Source organism: Lissotriton helveticus, chromosome 10, assembly GCF_964261635.1.
Source record: "Lissotriton helveticus chromosome 10, aLisHel1.1, whole genome shotgun sequence".
Classification (NCBI taxonomy): Eukaryota; Metazoa; Chordata; class Amphibia; order Caudata; family Salamandridae; genus Lissotriton; species Lissotriton helveticus.
Window position 1 is genome coordinate 362203059 of NC_136071.1, and position 22600 is coordinate 362225658.

Consider the following 22600-nt stretch of genomic DNA (forward strand, 5'->3'; position numbering starts at 1 on the left):
TTACACCTTGTCTTCACAGCTGGACAGCTTAATGAGCTTCCCTTCCTTTAGGGTCCATTTCTTAACATCTTTGTACCATAATGTAACCTAAGGGCTCCTGCCACTCAACCACTAGATCGCAACCTTTCTGCGAGCTAATACCAGCGCTAGGTTTAAGAATTCATATTACATCTTTCTCCCTTTTTGCTTAGGGAACACTCCCAGGATACCTTGCAGTGGTCTGGGCTCTAATAGGATGCCGATTACCATTGTCAATATAGCCAACACAGACTCCCAGTAATGCTGCACTAGGGAGCAATCCCAGGCCAGGTGTAGGAATGGGTCCCTTTCTGCACAGTACCTGGGACAGGCAGGACTCTTCTCTGCATTAACCATATTAAGGGTCACTGGGGTAAGATGTACACAGTGTAAAAAAATTGAATTATATGAGCTGAAATATTGCATTACTCGAGACTGCTCACAACTGTTCGCATGCCCTGTCCCATACCTCATCTTTGAGCTGGACCCCTATACCAGTCGTCCAGTTAGACTTCCCCCTTTTACTCTCCACAGGGACCATCATCCTGTAGGGTTATGTACATATGTGTTATGGTATGTCACAAGGTGCCTAGTTGTAGGACAGCCTCCGGGTCCAAGAGGGGGGTCAGGTCTGCGAGAAGCAGGTCCAAATCTCCCTTGCTTACCTCAACACCTTTTCATTTTGGAGCAACTGACCAGGTCCTATTCCAAACTTATCTTGGACTTTGGGAAACAAGAGAAAGGTATCACTCGGGTACACATCCCTCAGGGTCTTGCATCCCCTCTCCCGCCATCTAGCTATTGTCATTGATGCTTGGATATGAATTTAATTTAAATATATGAAAAGACATAATTTTGCATACAGTTGTCATTGTGTACATAGACATTACTCGTACTAATATAGGTGAAGTTAGTTTTGCTCTGGTCTGTTCATACATGGACATTGTTCTTATTCGCAACAATATCATTGTACATGCAGGGGTTGCGATGTACATGGGTATCATTATTGCTGATGTCAGTGCTGCTGTGTGGGCACACATTACAGTATACAGTGACATTGCATTGACGGGCATTGTGCGGGTATAAACTTTCTCATACGTTCACATTGCACTTATTGATATTGCCATTGTCGTGCTTTCATCTATCATGACATTCATTGACATTGAATTCACCCCCCAACATCATAGGTCTGGCAAAGGGTGACCTCAGGAGCACCCTTTTTATAATCTGCTCCCAAACAACCCCAGTCTGCCTAAAAATGCAAGGGTAGTCCGCCCTTATGCGAGAGCCCCGCATGAGGACCTCCACCAGTGAGTCATCCCCATCTGTTCCACTTAACAATCTTTGTTCCAGTTTTCCTCCTCAGTCTCCGGTCTAGTGGCATGTTGAATGTGGTACGCATTAGTAGTAAGCCCGCAAGTCACGGAATCCCACACCTTCCTCCTCCAGATCCCTTTTTAAGTTGAACCTGGGCAGCGCATGCGCTGCTCTCCCAGGCATGCTGTATTCGAATATGGAGTTGAAGCTTTGCCCACTCTCCCCCCATATCTTTCATTGGCTCATGTCATTGTCATTTGCAAATACTTACTGATGATTTCTTAATAGTCCTTTTAGGCCCTCTTTAGTCCCACCTTGTCCTCATTGTAACCTCCCATCTGTTATTACACCACATGTATTATTAAGTCTGTAAGCACTATTTTCTTTAATGAGTTTCTCCTACTGCAGGCACAACATGCTTTCCTGCCCAATCGAGCACACCATGCGCGCTTTCACTTTCCAAGAAGCCCAGTACAATGTCGGCCGCTTCTTTGAAGTGAAATAGGTCTCACATTCACATTTACAAGAGTTTCAGCTATTTGCATTGTAACTGACGATGCCTTTTATTTGTGGGTTAATTATTAAAACATATAAATAAAAGGCATTGGCATTTAAAATGCCAATAGCTTAAACGCTCGCCAATGCGAGACCTATTCCATTGCAAATGCTTGTTAGTAAGGCCAAGAAGTCTCTTTTTCGCTTACCCACCCAGGCCAGTCATTTTTGTATGTTCACAATATTTTATTGAGTTTTCATAATAGGCACAAAAGTAAGAGACACTACTTAAAATATTACCGAAAGGATACCCAATTACAATTGAAAGATAATGAGAAAAGATAGTTATTAAGATACAATAGGTAAATACATTAAACATAATGTTCCTAGAAAAGGGTATAACAATTTTTTGGTGCAATAGTCATTTTTATGGAGTCCAATCTACCCCCCCATGAAAGATGAAGTGAAGACCATTTGGAGGTTTTGTCTTTAATATAATTTAAAATGGATTAACAGTTTATAGATATTGTTGATTTAATAGATGAAGAGAATATAATACCAAGGTATTTAAGTTTATCCTTTTGCCAAATAATGTCATTCGAAGGTAGCATATCAGGAGTACAATAAATATTTAAAGGAAAGAATTCTGTTTTATTGGTATTTAATTTATATCCAGAAACATTGGAATAAAACAAAATAATTTCCATTAGGGAGGGAAAAGAGGATAAAGGATCACTAATAAATAAAAGTACATCATCTGCATAAGCTAAAGTTTTAATAATAACATCTTTGATATTGATTCCAACAATTTTGTCACATTTTTTAATGGAAGTAAGGGTTCAATACCAAGAATAAACAAAATCGGGGAAAGGGGACAACCTTGTCTTGTACCTCTAAAAAGAGAAAATTGATTTGAAATTTGGCAAATAATAAATAAACGAGCAATAGGTGAAGAATATAAAGCAGAAATCATACGAATAAACATGTCACCAAAATTAAATGATAATAAAATACGAAATAAAAATTGCAAGTGAATTTTATCAAAAGCTTTCTCAGCATCTACAGTGAGAATTCCTGATGGTAGAGATAAAGTAGATCCTTGTTCAATAACATGTAGCAAAGTTCTTGTATTATTAGCAGAATATCTAACAGAGTCTAACACCCAGGATAATCTAGTAGCACGTATTTTGGCATACAATTTACGATCTTGGTTTATTAAAGAGATCAGACGATTATTTGACACAAGAGTAGGGTCTTTATTAGGCTTGGGTAAAACAATAATTAAAGCCTCAGTAAAAGAACCAGTAGTGATACTCATAGAACCAAAAAGAGTAAAAAGTTGAAATAAATGAGGAATAGGTTGTAACTGAAATTCAGGTTCCAGGGGATTTATTTTTCTTGAGCGATTTTATGGCTAGTAAAATTTCATTTAGAGTAATGGGCGAGTCAAGCTCAATTTGATCAGATTAGGAAATCTTGGGTAATCCACATTTAGCTAAAAAAGAATCAATCAAAGAGGCATCATCAACATCAGGTTTATTATATATAGTAGTATACAAATCTAAAGATTAAGTAACAATATCATTTGGGAGAAAGCAATTTTACCATCAGAGCCATGAATTGAACTTATTTGTGCTTTATCTTTTTTAATGCGTAAATAATTGGCTAGCAATCTTCCAGATCTGTTAGCATTAAAATTAAGTTTGGCTTTAGACTTTGACAATTGAATGCAGCTCTTCTGCTAAGGATCGAATTAAACTCACACCTACGTTTTTGCAATTTAAATCTATATTTAGGATCATTAGATGGAATAAAAAGTTTTTCATATTTTGCGATTTGCTACTCGAAATTTTTAATATTTGCATTAAAAGACTTATTTTCATGGGCCATAAGAGAAATTGAAACACCTCTAATATGTATGTATGTATAACCCACTTATAAAGCGCTACTGTCACCCGACGGGCATCCTGGCGCTGTGATCAAGCAGATCCCCAAACACAGTCAAAGCCGTAACAGCAAAAGGAGAATCTATACTAACCTAGGGAACAGGTGTGTTTTTAATTCTTTTTTAAAAGACAGAAAGTTTTCTGAGCCCCTAAGCGACAGTGGCAAGTCATTCCACAGCTTAGATGCCGTGAAGCCAAAGGAGCGGCCACCCATTCGCTTTCTCCGAACTTTGGGAACAACAGCCAAAAAAGCAGAGGCCGATCGGAGAGCTCTGGTGGGGGTATACCAGGAAAACAACTGCTGTAGAGGTCCCAATCCATGCAAAGCCCGGAAGACCAGGCATAAAGCTTTGAACTCAATCCGCTTAGGGTTGGGAAGCCAGTGCAAGTCTCTGAGTGCCAGGGAGGACGAGTCAGAATGTCGACGGGAAAGTGCTAACTTGGCCGCGAAGTTCTGCACTCGTTGTAGCTTGCCTATTGCTGTAGAAGGTGCCCCCAGAAGCAGTGCGTTTCAGTAATCAAGTCTGCTCAAGATGACACTGCGCACTTCTTCTGGTCTCGCATGGGCAGGGAGCAGAGGGAGGATCTTCCACAAGGAACGCAGCAAACCCATACAGGTGGATACCGTTTTATCAATGAAACCATCTAGTTGAAGATTTGGTTCCATTGTTACGCCCAAGTTCCGAACTGATGTGGCTGCCACTGGCGTGCCTTGAAAGGAGGGGGGCCAAAAGTCCTGAGGTAAAGGTCGAGGGGCCCGGTCCCCTGAGCAGTACAGCACCTCCCTCTTGGAGCTGTTAAATTGCAGCGAGTTGTTGCTCAGCCAAGTAGACGTGGTGACCATGCAATGGTGAAAGGTCTCCCGGGACACCGCATTCTCCCCCTCAAAGGAGAAGATGAGCTGGGTGTCATCAGCGTAATTGGTGACTGAGATGCCAAAAGATTTAATTAGCTTGACCAGGGGGTGGAAATAAAGATTGAAAAGAATGGGGCTGATGGCCGAACCCTGGGGAACTCCCTGCCCAACCCTTTTGATGGCAGATTTAAAGGGGGGCAAGGCAACCACCTGATGTCGGTTGGTCAAGTATGATACAAGCCAGTCCCGAGCCAGGCCCGACACACCAGCCTCCTCCAGCCTCCTGGTCAAGATGGCATGGCTGACCGTATCGAACGCTGCTGACATGTCGAGCAGCACTAAAAAGGCTGCTCGTCCATAGTCTGCACGCGAACGAAGGTCACTCAAGACAGTCACCAAGGCTGTTTCGGTCCCATGTGCTAGTCTGAACCCAAACTGCGCCGCATCCAGACAGCCATTAGCTTCCAAAAAACTGGACAGGATGTTTCGTGACCAGTTTTTCTAGGATCTTAATTGGAAAGGGGAGTAATGAAATGGGTCTGTAGTTAGCGGGGCAAGAGGGGTCCAGTGATTCTTTTTTCAGCAATGGGGAACCGACCGCTAACTATAGGCTTTAAAAGTGCCCCATCTATTCACCATGGAAGTAGAGCCTTCTGGATTAAGAAGAAAATAATCATGAATAGCATTTAAAAGTTTAGGTTTTCATTAACAACAATACTTGAATTCATTCTCCATCTGGGCTGCGAAGTAAAATTTGAATTCAATTTCAAAATCAAAACAAATTGTGGCATGATCCGATATAGCAATATTCCCAATACTAGGAGTGACTACAGAGTTAATTAATTGTCTGGAAATTAAAAGATAATCAAGCCTGGAGTGAGAGTTGTGAGGGTTAGAAAGAAATGTAAAAAATATTTCTGTAGGAAAGTGTAATCGCCAAGTATCAACTCATTTTGTAGTTTGAAGAAATGATTTAAAAGTAAAAAAGGCTTTAGGAGGTCAAAATTTAGTAAGAGATAATCTATCTAATAAGGGATCAGATATAATATTAAAATCTCCTCCAAGTATAAAAGGGACTTTACCCAATTTAAGAACTTCTGTTGTCAGAGTAGACCAAACAATATGATCATCAGCTGTTGGACCATACCCATTTATTAAAAACACAACTGAATTTTAATTTTAGCTATAACATATCTACCATCAGTAGCAGAAAACTTACTAAAAAATTTGGCAATGAAGCCTTTTTGCAAAAAGGATAGCAACACCATTTTTTTACTAATTGCAGGAGAGGAGACAATACTGTCCACCTACTTTTTTCATATAACCTAAGGTTTCGTCATCAATATGAGTTTCTTGAATAAAACAAATATCTGCTTTACAACTTCCAAAATAATCTAGAATTTGTGTACACTTAACTGGATGGTGTAAACCCTTGACATTTAAAGAGACTATCTTGAGATTATGAAAATTAGCCATAAGAAAAAAGAGAAAGAAGAAGATCACGAAAAGAAGACATAAGTAAAGAAAGAGAATGAAAAATAGTAGCTCCTGAAATAAGTAAAAAGGAGGGAATAGGTAAAAAAGAAAACAAACAAAACATGGAAAAACGACAAACAAAAAACTTTAATAACAGGAATGAAATGCACACACGCATTACAAGCATGACCTGAACTGTTGGAACCCTATGAAAAAATAAACCATCAATTTGTCAGAATATACTTAATATTAATATTCAAGTAGCAGAGTCATGAGTATCTATTGAGTGCTGTGAATGTTGTTCCTGAAACAGTCTTAGTTCTTCAGGATGATGGAAGGATTTTGAGAAGTTGTCTTTCCACATACGCATTGTTGATGGTAAGCATGGGCGGATCTAGCGGATCTCGCGTACGCGAACTTGCGGATTTACGGATTCGCAATCCGCGAAGATCCGCGAACTCTAGCGGATTTGCGGATTTTTCCGTTTTTTGTGTTGGCGCGTGTTCGCGCAGATTTTGGGACAAGTTCGCAATTGCGAACTTACTTTTCGGCTCGCAACGGCCGCGACTATGTTGTTTCTACGTCTGGTTTATCATCACAGGTTCACAGCACCCTCTGTTTCACCACTGCCACCCTCTGGGACACCCATGCCACCCTCTGGTACATCCTCACTGGCACCTATTAGGTTTATTTATCACTGTAGATTATGGTGGTTGAAAAAAGCAAGCACACCTTCCCTTCTTCAACTGCCATCAATTAATTTGTGTTTCATTAATGTGTCAGTAATTTTGAAAGTTCCAGTCTGGCTGGCACCTGCTTCCTTCCTTATCTGTAATTTGCTTTTTGTTGCAGTGAAATTTTTTTTTCACAGGACCTTTATGGTGCTATTCTATGAGCCTGCTGTTTGGGTCATAGCAGGGTCATAGAATAGTTGCAAACTCTGGAGGGGCCCATCAGGAAGCACTACCTTGAATGTTACTAATGTTAAGTTTGAACTTTTGCACCTGCTCATTGCTTTCAGTTTAGCTAAAATCGTTTTTTCTGCAATTTCGCGCGTTTTTTGGGGCGCGAATCCGTGCGAGATCGATTTCGGAAGCCGCGAATACGTGCGAATACAAAATTGTTTTTGTTGCGACGTGTATGTTCGCGTGATCTTGCGCGTGTTCGCGAGGCGCTTCTAGCTATACGTTTGCCAAGTTACCCTATCGGTCGTACACGGGCGCGGCCATCTTGTTGGCGTGACGTAATTCCGTTTCCGCCCGCTATGTGTAATCTCGCAAAGTGTGCTGCTCGCTAGTACAATTTCGCGCGTACTCGCAAGGAAAATCTCGCGCGAACTTACCCACGCGGTCGTGAACGGGCGCGGCCATCTTGTTTCTCATTCATTGCTATGGTTCTGGGCATGCTTTCTCTATCCTCTCTCAATCTCTGCCATCCTTGGCTTGTTTGAAGTTTTTTTGATCTAATTTTACTTATTATCTATCCCTCTATTTTTCTACCTCTATATTTTTGTGTTTTCTGCAGCTTTTAGTTACTTTTAAACTATTTTTTTAAACTCTTTTCTTTTCTTCTTCACTATTCTATTTCTTCTTTATCATTTAAGTTTATTTCTGCCCAGACCATGGTAAAGGGAGCCGGGAAGCACCCTGAGAAGGGGAAGGGTCCCGCACCCCGTGCCCGGCTCCCGTGCGGGCGTTTAAGGGGGGAGCAAGTGGTCCCGAGGGAGATCTTCAGCGCGGAGGAAGTGGCGGCACTGATCTTCCACGTCCAGCGCCGCCTCCCCAAGACGATCCTGGGAGGCGGCAAGATCGCGACCGGCTATGGCATCCGGGAACGTCGCAAGCGGTGGGAGAAGGTGTGCCGGGCCATGTACAAGATCTCTGGGGTCCGGCGCACATATAACCAGGCCACCCACCGCTGGACCGATGTCATGGACCGGGAGCGGGACTTGCTGGACGCGCTCGGCGTAGAGGTCCCCGGGCTTGGTGAGTAGTAGTAGTAGTACATTTACTACTCTGTTTTATCCTGCTCTGTTATTTGCAAATCTTTGTTCTTTACCAAGAGCAATAATGCTGCCGATTACATTGAGGTAAATTATATTTCAAAATCTTCTATGCATTTCAGGTGCACTGCTCTCCTTCTCAGTAGCCTTGCTTGCTACTATGCTTCTTTGTTTTGTATGTTGTGTTCAGAAGCATTTCATTGGCCTGAGAAATTATGTATGAGTGTACTGTAAAGAAAAGAACTGCGTAATGCTAGACAGTAAGGGTCATATTTTCAATTACCGGCGCATCCCTGCAAAGTAGCAGGGATGCGGCAGTAATTGTGTGCCATGCCACCACCACCCATTGGCCCAAAACGTCACAGAAGCCTTACGCATCTGTGCCGTAAAGGCAGCGCATTGCTGGAGTTGCGTGGCAACGATGGCGCAGCTCCAGCAATGCTCTGGGGTACCCTATCTCCCCAATGCTGCATCAAGCCGTACGTCGGCTTCAAGCGCGCAGGGTTTGAGTCATGCATCATTGTCCTAAAAGTGACTGATTGACATCTTGTAGATTTCCCTCAGCCACTTTTAGGATTCGTTCCTGCGCAGGTACGCCCTCCCTTGCGCCGGAACGCCCCCTGATGGCGCAGGGCTTTACAACGTGATGCATCGCCCATATGCCCATATGTGTTTTTTTTTTTAATATATACGCCGCACCAACACCATGGCGAGTCTTTTGTTCTGCCGCTGCGTCAGAAAAGGCACGCAACAATGGAGGAAAATCAGCCGCAACTTCCGCAAGGGACTTCTAAATCAGCCCCAACAGACTGAAGTCCAGTCCTTCCTTTAGACAGTCACATGGCTATAAGAAGAAATAGTGGCGGTGGTGGCGGGTGGATTGATAGTTTGAGTATTCACTGATCTGCAAGCAGGATGGACTTTGTCTGTCACGTGTTGCGCACTGCTGCCTGCAGTGCCAGGCCTAGGCAAACCTCTTTAGTAGTCTGTTTATTGAGTTACATAGGAACTTTCTAAGTCAACGTTCCGCAAATCAGGCAATACGAATAACGTAGTATACCACATGAGATAGATCCCGTGGAATAGTTGTCTATCTATTTGCTATTTTTCCAAAATATGTTGTTATTGTTCTTTTGAAATGTTTGATTTGGTTGAAAAATCTCATCCATGTTTTCTGGTTTTTCTTTCTTTCATGTTATACATCAGCTCCCCCCAAGGGCAAGAGGACACAGGAGGAGGGTGCTGAGGATGCAGGCCAGGATCGGGCAAGCGAGGGCTCCTTTGCTGGCCCCAGTAAGTTTACATTTTAATAAACAGTACCTATTTTTTCCTAGCGTTCCTCATTCGATTTTTTCTAAATCGTCTTTGATCTTCTTGTAGACTGGATATAAATTCTTATCCTGCCTCGAATATGACTCCCTGTGGTATTACTAGACTATTCTTATTAGTCTGTCTGTGTAGCTAACTAAGATTGGACATTTGGCAATTCCATTGGACTCCCATTATATTCAGCAATACCTCTATGCACTGTCTCCTTACTGACTAGATAGTGTGGCAGAGTCATTCAGCTCCCGAAGTCACCGATTATAGATCCCCAATGATCTCTAGATTATCGTACGCAGGACAAGAGAGTAGTACGGAGTCACAGCACAGTCAAGAAGTGTCAGAGGCACTCATGCTTGCAAAAATTCCAAAACCTTTAGCTCATCCACTCTAGTCTAGAGGAACAAAAACCACAGAGTCTATTTAAGTTTAAAAGCTTTATTAAAAGTAAACACATTTATTAAAATCTACTTTGTCATAAAACTATTTAACTGTAAACGGAAAAGTGGTTAGTGATGACGATTAATTGGACACATTTCTTGTGGTCGAGCCGAACTCTCACCTGGTTTGAACTTGATCCTGGTCGTGTTCTTAGGACTCAGGAGTCAAGCTTCTGTCTGTTAGGAGAAAAAGTGGTGCGTGTTAAAAATCAAAAGCAAGCATTCATCAGTTGTGCATAAAAGTGCAGCAAGACAACAGCCTTCCCTGGAAAATGGGACATTTTTACTATGGAGTAGACAGTCACAAATTATTACATTGTATTCTGTTTTTTTAACATTTCTCCTAGACCAAATATTATATAGTAGTGAGTGGTGTATTCTAACATTCTTAAATGTACTTTGTAGGTGTAACATCTGGTGACGGGGCCAGCGCGGAGGTGGCTGTGTTGGACCAGGACTCGGAGGCCTCTGGGGAGGAGGCGGCGGTAGAAGAGCTGGTGGACGTTCCTGTGGGGGATCAAACGGTGGTGGCGGAAACAGGTAAGCTATATATTCCTTACTTATTGAGATTGAAGACTCCATAGTGTGCTTTCTGCACGGGTGTATTACAATTACAAATCAACCAGGTAGTAGCCTCCTCGAAATGTACTTCGACTTAGCTGTGAAGTTTTTGGTGAGAAGAATCCCAATAAGTTCTTAGACGAACGTGATGGATGGGATGAACGAAAAGCGAAAGAAGGGTGTAAGTAAGTGGGACGCGAACTTGTATGATGGCTGGCAAAGAAGAACGATATGTGTTTGCTTGGCCCCCGAGGTGGCTGGGAAGGAAAGAATATGGTATGGTGCATGGCTGGGTCAATGATGAAGCAAGGATGGGTGGAAGGACAGCAGCCTGGGTGGGTGAAACAGAAACTGTATGTGTGCGTATACTTTGACTGAATGGATGCCTGGAGCATGGTATTCTCTGACTCTTAGATAGCACATGTGTATCTAGAGAGAGTAGATGGTCGCCAGGTGAAGTAAGTGTTACCTTGAAGAGCATGTACCACCGCACCCGCACGTCCGTTCCAGTGCAGGGAAGGCAAGGAAAAGAAATTGTAAATGTGTCCAATACTACCATGAATAGTAGCAGTACTTTGTATTGCGTTTGCATTCACAGCATATATCTGGTTATTACGGTGGACACTCCGTACCTCTCTTAATAACTTTAGTTTACTTGTAGTACGTCATTCATGTGTGGGTGTATCACTGTTCACTCAATATTAAGCAAAGCACCTAAAGTCATCTCATCTGTCATTAAATACGTCCCATGTGAAGTGATAGATAATCAAATTAGTTAGCTTCTTCAGTTTCCTTTTCTAGTACTCATTTGCACTGTAGGGTGAAAGGTAAATTAATTAAGCAGTAGCCCTTGTAACAGAGTATTCTCAGTGCCACCCGTAATAGAAAAGTAATAGCTTCACCACCTGCATGTACTGGACCGGTACAGTAACGCAAGTCTGTCTCACTCATCATGGTGTGCAACTTTTTTTCTCGGGTGCAAGTTCACTGTGCTGTGTCCATGTCATTCTGCCGGCTTGCATAAGATAACGTACCCATTTCCCTAAACAAGAGAGAAGAAGAAGAATAAGACTGGTGTACTGTCATAGTCGACTGTAATGGAAGTCCATAGTGGTCGTAGAATTAGTTCATTAAACTACCACTACTGTTAGAGCAAGGATGCAGAAGTGGGAGGTTACATAGATACTGTCCTCAATAGTTATGTACTGTGCTTTCAATTTGCTACTTGTACTCTGTGACCCAACTTTCGGCTCAATCACTTTGTGTTATTAATAAGGAGCATTGGTTACAGACTATGTCTTTCTTTCTTCATATAGTTGCTCCTTCCAAATCAACAACAAGGAGGGAGCAGGCTAGATTGGCCCGGCAACGGAGGCTGGAGGCCACAGTCGCCGAATATCGGCGGCTGGTGGCCCTGGAGGAGGAGGAGGACACGCAGTCGAGCGGGGCAACATCCTCGACTGTGACCACTGCATCCTCCTCCGTGACTAAGCCAGCGGGACCGAGCCGGGCTAAGAAAGACGACCGCCACCGCCAAGCAACCGAAATACCAGCTGCCCCCCACAGGAGCTGCAAGGAACGCCAACGCCGCCTACGAGTCCGCATGTCCAACCTGGAGCAGGAGGTCCTGAGGTATAAGAACTTGGTTAAGGGCCTCCGCTCCGAGCTTGCCACCCTCCGCAAGGAGTATGATGCCCATGCCGCATCATGCACCAGCACCAGCACCCTCCAGTAGTGGAGTGTCCCTTGCCCTTTTTTTATAGACTTTTTGGGGGTGGGATTTGGGAGTTGGGATCGTTTTGGGACGTTTCAGAGACAATCGTTGGGGTTAGGGTGGGTGAGGGAGATTATTTTGTTAGGGCTAAATAAATATATTTTTCAACTTTATCTGACCATACCTGTTTTTTACTGCTTTTCAGTCTGGTGGGTGGGGGGCGGGGGTGTAACAGTAACTTTGTTTTCCTGAACAGTCGTAGGACTTTAGTAGTACAACCGTCAATCTCTTGTCTACTCCGAAATAATACTCCATTATACTACCTCCCACCAAACGCTTATCTTACCTGTAATTTGTGTTAGAAATTAGGGCTAGGCCCAGGGCTGGCTCCAGGTGAAATGGGGATTAACGTTGTCAATCCTGGGCGGGTGACATTTCCTCATTGCGGTGGTACTAGTGGTGTGACACAGTGGCAGTTGCATGCCTATGGAAAAAAAGAAAACGAAACCTTGTTTGTCCTCCTTACTGTAGCATTACAACGGTTACGGTACGATCGAGAAAATAGCAGGTGACAGTACACTAGAACAGTGCCATAATGTAGCCTAACAAATGGTAAAGTATTTGCTTGCAAGTATAACTAGTACTTGCGTTGAATTTATTTGACATTGGCTACTACTACTAGAAGATATAGTACTGAAGCTGAGTAAGTCTAGAAGATATCCTCGTATTCCTTCACCAGCCTGTTGCTGCTATGACCTTATCCTCCCCAGCAAGTGTGTGGAATTATTGATGTCATTTTAGTCAGTCATCAAGCAAAACAACACAGCCCGGGGGAAGAGGGTTAGGGTTTGTAAAATGGATGGGAATGGGGGTTTCTTTTTGGGTAGGTTTTGTTGAGAGAAGAAAAAAAAAGCAGAGCATGGACAAACAATAATTGAAGATACAGACAATCTTTGGTTACAAACTAAAGGTAAGCACATGCAGTCACACTCATAGAATAAAAGACAACAATGGATACTGTATCTGTATTGCGTATGTTGTTGGAGTTGTCCTGTTGAATTTGGTAAGTAAGTTGCATGCAGCAAACAATTCCTCTTATTGGCGGCACTCCTCCATTCCAGCTGACGCTTCGTCCATCAATGTGGTGACCACTGACAGAAGACACCCTGTCCACTGCCTGCCTGGCGGATGTTGACTGAAACCCGGCCTGTAATTATTGAACGGAAAACAGGAAGTGCTATTACAATACCACTGATAAATAAATAAAAGGTATGTACGCTGTGTGGTGCAAAAAGTCACACTTTGATTTCCCTAATAGACAGTACAATATTTTAGAAATTGCGTGCTCTGTCTGAGTCACCTTTTTAAGGATCAATAAGTATGGCCAAAATATTATAGCGGATCTTTCCCCTCAAGGTAGGTGTACTACTGTGTTTTAGAACAAAATTTGACCTTGAAAAAAAGGCTGTTCCTTATGGATTTTGTCCAAAACACTTCTATCCGGTATTAGACCTTCCCAGGAATGCCCCAGGCAAGACCCGCCGGCGCCAACCCACCCGCAAAAAACCACCCGACAACACCCCCAAACAGCGAAAAAGCTAAATCTCATACTTACAATATCTCTCGGCCTTCGGTCCAAATGCGGCGCTGTTCAGCTAGGTCATCATCATCATCAATCATCATAACTTCTGTTTTCCACCACGGATTTCCTGAAAAGCAAATGCAAGCAAGATTAGACTGTCGCAGCAGTGCTTCGACAGAGACCCCGGCCGCAACCCACCCACGAACAGCAGGAAGCCCCCCAAAACGCTACATTGAGCAAGATGTCAGAAGAAATAGCAAAAAAAAGGCTGTTCCTTATGGATTTTGTCCAAAACACTTCTATCCGGTATTAGACCTTCCCAGGAATGCCCCAGGCAAGACCCGCCGGCGCCAACCCACCCGCAAAAAACCACCCGACAACACCCCCAAACAGCGAAAAAGCTAAATCTCATACTTACAATATCTCTCGGCCTTCGGTCCAAATGCGGCGCTGTTCAGCTAGGTCATCATCATCATCAATCATCATAACTCCTGTTTTCCACCACGGATTTCCTGAAAAGCAAATGCAATCAAGATTAGACTGTCGCAGCAGTGCTTCGACAGAGACCCCGGCCGCAACCCACCCACGAACAGCAGGAAGCCCCCCAAAACGCTACATTGAGCAAGATGTCAGAAGAAATAGCAAAAAAAAGGCTGTTCCTTATGGATTTTGTCCAAAACACTTCTATCCGGTATTAGACCTTCCCAGGAATGCCCCAGGCAAGACCCGCCGGCGCCAACCCACCCGCAAAAAACCACCCGACAACACCCCCAAACAGCGAAAAAGCTAAATCTCATACTTACAATATCTCTCGGCCTTCGGTCCAAATGCGGCGCTGTTCAGCTAGGTCATCATCATCATCAATCATCATAACTCCTGTTTTCCACCACGGATTTCCTGAAAAGCAAATGCAATCAAGATTAGACTGTCGCAGCAGTGCTTCGACAGAGACCCCGGCCGCAACCCACCCACGAACAGCAGGAAGCCCCCCAAAACGCTACATTGAGCAAGATGTCAGAAGAAATAGCAAAAAAAAGGCTGTTCCTTATGGATTTTGTCCAAAATACTTCTATCCGGTATTAGACCTTCCCAGGAATGCCCCAGGCAAGACCCGCCAACCCACCCGCAAAAAAACAACCGACAACACCCCCAAACAGCGAAAAAGCTAAATCTCATACTTACAATATCTCTCGGCCTTCGGTCCAAATGCGGCGCTGTTCAGCTAGGTCATCATCATCAATCATCATAACTCCTGTTTTCCACCACGGATTTCCTGAAAAGCAAATGCAATCAAGATTAGACTGTCGCAGCAGTGCTTCGACAGACACCAAAAATTACCCACAAACCCCCGGAACCCCGCCAAAGAGCACCTCAAAGGCAAGCAAGTCAGCAAAAACGGCAAGAAATTTCCACCTCATATTTGGTCCAAAACACTTTTGTCCATTATTAGAGCTTCACAGCAATGGGCCCAAATCCGTCAACTCACCCGCAAAGAAGTACAACACCCCCACAAGTGCTGAGTCTTTCTTCATTGGGCGTAATCCAGCACTCTGCTTGGAGGGAAATCGCAGTCTGGAGGAGGAGGATAGAGGAGCATGTTCTTCGGAACTTGTGAACCTGAGGAATGTAGACTGCGGCACCTTCAAAGCAATAAGCAAACAAGTGAAGACAGTTCTGATGATGGTCTTGTTTTTGGGATTAGGTGATTAAAGTTTGAATTAAATTAACTGTGCAAAACAAAGAAAGAGAGACACAAAGCACACAGGAATAAAAGGGAATAAGGACGAAAAAGAAAGTTCTTGATTGATTGTCTCATTTTCAGTGCTCGGTGTCAGGGAATAAGAACAAGATTTCGTCATCATACTCTGCGAATTCAGGCTGGATGAGGTCAGTGCCACCGAACAGAGAAAAAATCCCCTCATCTACGTTGCCGTCCTCCTCGTCTTCATGCGGCGTGCTTTCTCGTACTTTGTAATCAGGTGGTGTGAGGTGCTGATTCATCTTGATCATTGTCAGCCGCTCCACATTTTTGGGCGAGAGGCGGCTCCGTTTGGGAGTTACAATGCCACCAGCAGCACTGAAAACACGTTCAGAAGACACACTTGCGAGTGGGCAAGACAAATAGTTTATAGCCAGGTTGTAGAGCTGTGGCCACAATTGTTTTTTGCCATGCCAATACTGCAATGGCTCCTCATTAAGAAAGACCACTGTTGAGTCATTCATATAGTCCTGCACCATCGACTCAAGGTCATCAACGGTTCCTCCACTTTGCTTACTTTTTGCTGTGGCTGTGACATTTTTTCGAGAACCATACCCCATCAAACTTAGCCAATCCTCCTCCGCAGCCACTGTTAGTGTTGTCATTGTGTGTGGTGCAGATGATCCAGTTGCCGGTGTCTTTAACGGCTGAGAGGTCACTTGTGCCCCAGCCACAGGTGCAGAAGTGGATTCTTGTGACTGGGGATGGCCTGCTGATGCTGATGCTGATGTACTGGCTTCTCCTTCAATAACCTGCCGTTCTTTTTCAAACCTATTGGCTGACCAGGCTAACCAATGTTTGTACTTTTGAACATCTGCATCATCAAAAGGAAAGAATGCTTCGTCTGCCAGCGCCTTTTTGTAGCGTGGATCCAGAATAGTAGCACAAATGTAATGCTGATCGGACTTGATCTTTTGAAGACGTTCATCACCACGTAGGCGCTCTAATAATTTCTCTGACAAAATGAAATGGTTTTTTTTTTCTTCATCTTCTTTTTCAAACTCAGAAGACACCGCCATCAGTTGGTGCTCCAGCATGCACAACAATGGGATAGCTTTTCCCAAATTACAGTCCTCCTGGCTGACTGCACGCGTGAAGAACTCAAAAGGACAAAGCATGTCTGTCAGGCTTTTAACTATGTCCCATTGCGCCGCAGTCATCCGCAGGTCCTCCTTCTGAGATTTACCCTCTGTGAAGAAATAGTGATCGAGTACCGTATACTGCTCATACAGACGCTCAAGCATGTAGAAGGTTGAGTTCCAACGTGTTGCCACCTCCTGGATGAGTGCTTTCACTGGCATTCTACGTTGAAGTAGCAGTCTCCGCAGATGCTTCCGGGCCTTAAAAGAATGGCTGAAATGGTTGGACATTTTGCGGCAGGTGGCCATTACCGCGAACGCTGCACTGTCTCTATCACTCAAGAATTTTTGAACTACCAGGTTGATACAGTGCGCCAAACATGGCACTCTGAAATAGCCACCCTCCGACATGGCCTTAACTACATTGGAGCCATTATCCGTGGAAACATAACCAATCTTGCGTTTTAGGGGGGATAGCATTGTCAAGACCTTTTTGTTAAACTCTTGCAAAAGGTTTTCTGCTGTGTGACTTTTCTCCAAGCCAAACATGGCTAGTGTTGCATGTTTCCGAGCAGCTTTGAAAACTTTGTCCGGGTCAACACCTGCGTTTAGCTTTGCTTTAACACCTGAAAAAGAGACCCAGTGTGCAGTGATGCACATGTAATCATGGCCTGGGCCACTGGTCCACATGTCTGTTGTCAGATGTATTGTGTGAACAGCACTCTTCTGCAAAGCTGCCCCAATCGCCTGCAGCACATCTTCATGTAGTGCTGGAACCGCAACTCTGGCAAAATAGAACCGGCTCGGAACTTTCCATTTAGGGCAGAGCGTTGCCACTAATTCAAGAAAACCTACCGCTTCTACAAAAGAAAAAGGTAGAAGGTCCACAGCAGCTTTTTAGCCAGCTTAGTGTTATACAGACGCGTCAGTGGGTGGTTGCGTTCATATGGCACGTCTCAAGTAAGCATTGTTCTAATGTTGCCCTGGACCAAGCATTTACGGGCTTATAATGACTTCGTTGACCCAATTTTGCTCGCTGGTGAACTTTTGTGCGTTGGTGTCTCACTCGCTCCAACACTCTTAGTGTGCCTCACATTGGGTGTGCTGCTGACAGGGGTACTGGGTGTAAGGGAAGTGTTTGACACGTTTTCTTCCTGCTCGTCATCATCAGATGAAACATCAACGTTTCCTTGAATTTGGCCTTTCTTGATCGCATCTAGGTGCGCAAACCATTTGACAGTGTGCTGTCTCCTAAGATGACCTCTCTGGCCTCCGGTACCATAGTTGGTACCTGGCTTACCACGACTAACTGCTTGCTTACAAATGGTACAAATGGCAAACTTTGGATTTTTTGGACAAACAGTAAAGAAGTCCCAAACTGGGGACTTGAAGTGTCTGTGGGACATGGAGGAGGCGGCGATACTGGTGGTGGTGGTCATGAAGCTAATGCCAGATGAAGTGGAGGATGTGGATTGCCCAACTTTTGTACGTTTTGCACTTTCACCGCCACTAATTAAGGTCGAGGTTGACGGAGGTCTCTTCTTGCCAGAAAGAAATATGGAAGCGGGACGAGTTGGTGTACTACTTAACTCCAATGATTGTGGTGTTTCCACTGCCTCCTCATCGACAACATCATCATCACGCTCAGCAGCTCTTCGGGCTAGGGTCAAAATGTCTGTTTGCTGCATGCCCGCTGGGGCTGCAGTGACCTTTATGATGACTGGGTCGTCGTTGGCAGAGTCTTCATCAGCAGCAGTATCCGCCACTTCTTGTTGAGACTCATCACACTCCATAACTCTGAGACTTTGGACGAGCTTCCTTTTACGCTTAACTACCTTTGTTTGTTCCCAAGTTTGATCCGTATCATCAGAAGGAGGTGTGCTTGAAGAGGATGTAGACACCACCCTTGATCTCTTCCTTGCTAGGGGTGTGGAAGACAATGAAGGATCATCAGGAGGAGTGGCTTCCTCAAATGATACCTCGCCTTGATTGTCGATTTCCTGATGTGCCCCTACTTCGGGAGGAACAACTATTGTGGGCACTTGTTGTGACCCTCCATGCACCTCTGCTTGCGCATCTCCTTGCGCTGCCTCTCCTTCCACATGTACTTGGGCTTGTACTTGCACATGTGATTGTTGTTGCGGCTGTGGTTGTTCAACACTCGTCAGATGAGCTACAACAACCTGTGTTGATTGAGGGACATTGCTGCTGCTTTCTTGCGATGAGCCAACATCACTGGTCGATGGTGATTGAAGAAGTATACTGGCTGCCTCTGCAGCACTCAAGGGCTTGGACTTAAGTTGGCGTGGTGGTGGTGGTGGCACTGAGCCCAATGGAGCGGGGGTGCTGCTGCCAGCTTGGTCCCCAGCAGATCCCGCTGCAGCTGCTGCAGGCATACTTTTTTTTTTACTCCCAAAAAAAGGGGCGGGCGGCACACCAGTGTTCTTGGTAACTTGCTTCTTCTGCTCCTTACTGGCACCTTTCTTGCTAGAGGAGCTACGGGTTACTTTTTTTGGGGCCATCTTCTTCAGAGCAGGTCAGCAGGCAGCAGTTGCACGAGTTGCAGAGGGTTCTGTGTCCAGACGTGACGTCGCGTGACGTTATGCTGCACACACCGCTGCAGGACTTCTTCCTGGCACTGGTGGTTCTATTGAGTCTTCTTGTGCACCTAAAAGCAATGGAAGACAGAGGAACATCAGTTCAGTTATACACCCCAAAAAATCGACAAAACACAGAAAAATGAGCACAATCCCATGCCATCCATGATGTTTACATTGAAGACACCCCACAGAAAGACTAGGGACATGCAAGTATGCAACACTCACTACCCCTGGGCATAAGGGATGAAAAGTAGGCAAAATAAGTGCAGGCCTCAGACACTGCCTCTCCTCAAAATGGCCCCCTTACACCCCAAGCACATGTTGCCTGTACCAGCCAGCACTCAAGATGGCCACCACCACCACCCACATGGCCAGTCCACATCAACAGTACACCCCCAAAAAACAGAAAAACAGCCAGAAATCACCACAATCCAATGCCATCCATGATGTTTACATCAAAGAGAGTGAGACCACACCACAGGCACACTCAGTCCATGCACCACCACCACCCCTGGGCAAGCAAAAGGCCACACCAGCAGCCCCCCAAAAACGACAAAAAACAATAAAATAAGCACAATCCCAGCCCATCCATGGCCTCAATTATGTTTAAATTCAAGAAGACACCCCACAGAAAGACTAGGCCCATGCAACACTCACCACCCCTGGGCAAAGGGCCACACCAGCAGGCCCAAAAAAACGACAAAAAACAATAAAATCTGCACAATCCCAGCCCATCCATGGCCTCAATGGTGTTTAAATTCAAGAAGACACCCCTCAGAAACACTAGGCCCATGCAACACTCACTACCCCTGGGCATAAGGGATGAAAAGTAGGCAAAATAAGTGCAGGCCTCAGACACTGCCTCTCCTCAAAATGGCCCCCTTACACCCCAAGCACATGTTGCCTGTACCAGCCAGCACTCAAGATGGCCACCACCACCACCCACATGGCCAGTCCACATCAACAGTACACCCCCAAAAAACAGAAAAACAGCCAGAAATCACCACAATCCAATGCCATCCATGATGTTCACATCAAAGAGAGTGAGACCACACCACAGGCACACTCAGTCCATGCACCACCACCACCCCTGGGCAAGCAAAAGGCCACACCAGCAGCCCCCCAAAAACGACAAAAAACAATAAAATAAGCACAATCCCAGCCCATCCATGGCCTCAATTATGTTTAAATTCAAGAAGACACCCCACAGAAAGACTAGGCCCATGCAACACTCACTCACCACCCCTGGGCAAAGGGCCACACCAGCAGGCCCAAAAAAACGACAAAAAACAATAAAATCTGCACAATCCCAGCCCATCCATGGCCTCAATGGTGTTTAAATTCAACAAAACAGTTGTATCATGCACCCATAACCAACCCTGGTCCTACTGGATACTGTGGCTACCCACAATATAATTTATTTAATTTTCTGAAAAAGTTCAAAAATTGTACTTGCAGCAACTGTAATGCCCCAAACAAACTTACTTGTGAAAGTTGATTTCTAATCCAAAAGTGATCCAAAGACAGTCAAAAAGGCCTCAAATCCAAATATCCAGCAGCACCCACAAAAAGTAATCCTTCCAGCTCCAGATCCAAATGAAAGTGACCAGGAGATGGACAAAGCACTGGGAGGAGCCTGCTGGACAGGAACAGGAAGTTGGAGACTGTGGGGCACTTCCTTCCTCCCCCCCCCCAAAAGGGACTCCTTGCAAAAAAAAAGGCCATGCAAATGTCAACCTGAGGAGTGATTCTGATAAAAATCATAATTTTCTGAAGGTTTATCCTGTTTGCTGGTGATTTTCTTGTGCGAAATTGCAAAATCTCTATTTCGCAAGTGCGAGATTGTTCCTTTCCGCCGCAACTACGTGTTCGCAATTGCGAACTCTCGCGAGGTGTGCTGTGCAAGGTGGCAAGCCGCGAGTACGTATTCGCGGGCGACAAACTCCCGCGGGAACACGCAGCAAGATCTAAAATGGCGCGTCACTCGCAAAGAAAAACAACTCGGCAAACGCTAAAATGACGGAAAGTGAACGCCGTGCACCACGCCGCGCGCCGCAACCAAGCAAAAAATCCGCCGCGAGCGGATTCACGACAAATTCGCGAGAGTTCGCGGATTGCGGATTTGCCGAAAATCCGAAAAATCCGCGAGCGGAGCGGATTTTACGCCCATGCTTAGTTGATGGATCAAAAAATCCATATATGAAACCAAGACTTCTTAGTTGAGGACGAAGAGCAGTGAATTCCTTGCAAATTGCAACAGTCTCCTTAGCAAAATCTTGGTGGATAAATATTTTATTTCCATTGACCATTAAGGAAGGAATTTCTCATGCTGCTTTTCTGATCACGACCACATGGTGGTGACGGAGAACTTTGAAGATCATTTGTCGAGTCTTTTTTTGATGAGAAGGAATTCTGTGTGCCTTATCAGTTTCAAATTTTTCTGGAAATTTGATGTTTAGGAGTCCAGGAATCAAATTTTCCAAATATAATCTGCAACTGGAACCTTCAACATCTTCAGGTAAATTGAAAATGCGTAAGTTATATTGTCTGTTACGATTTTCCATATCTAAAAGGAGTGCAGACATAGGTGAAATTTTTGCCACCAGTGGAGTAAAAGCTTCTATTTTAAATTTATTATCTTGTATTTTAATTGAATTATCAGAGATTTTCATTGATAAACTAGTCATGTCTTTGCGCACGTTTTTAATCTCTGATGCAGTTGTATCAGTATTAGCACGAAGTGCCTGAATTTCATCAAGAATTAAAGTTAAGGAACGTTCGGTTGACTCTACTTCTTTAGATTTGACAGGAGGAGGTGAAACTTGCTGTCTCCTTTTATTATGAAGAGAATGAGTATTTTTATTTTCCTTTTTTTGTATAAAGAATTACATTTGTAAAGCAAAATAACATAAAAGATAAGTTAAAGTATTGTCTGTAAAAAAAGCCTGAAAATGACTGGTGTAGCGGCTAAAATGGGCTGTGGGAGTGGTTAGGCTCAAGCCAGGCCCTCTCTTGAGCTCTTACTCCGCCCCCCTAACAGACAAGCAGGGCAATACCTCGATGCAGAGCTGGGTGCTGGAGCCTGAAGCAAGAAAAACACAACTTCCGCTGATCAAAAAGGCTGGAAACTCTTCACAGCAACAGGTACTGGCTTTATAAACACAGCGACCTCCTAATGGGCATACTTCTGACAGAAATTAGTCGTTTTTGGATTAAAAACGGGCGTAAATGAGCTGGAGCTCACCCGGAGGGGCCCATCTTGAATCACGTTCCCGCACGAGACCCCAGACCAGTCTTATCAATAGACTATCCAGTGTTTTGAATGTGGACAAAGGGAGGGGACAAATTGAGTTAAGTAGGGTATAGAGGTATCGAGGCAGGACCCTCATTTTTGCCACCACCCGTCCCATGACAGAGAGTGGCAGCATCATC

At 44.4% G+C, this 22600-nt stretch overlaps 1 protein-coding gene across 1 annotated transcript in view; it reads left to right on the top strand.

Moving 5' to 3' along the window:
• LOC144784018 (SCO-spondin-like) overlaps window positions 1-22600 on the top strand; it is a 1726865-nt gene that overhangs the window by 677896 nt on the left and 1026369 nt on the right. The gene's annotated exons all lie outside the window — the stretch shown is intronic.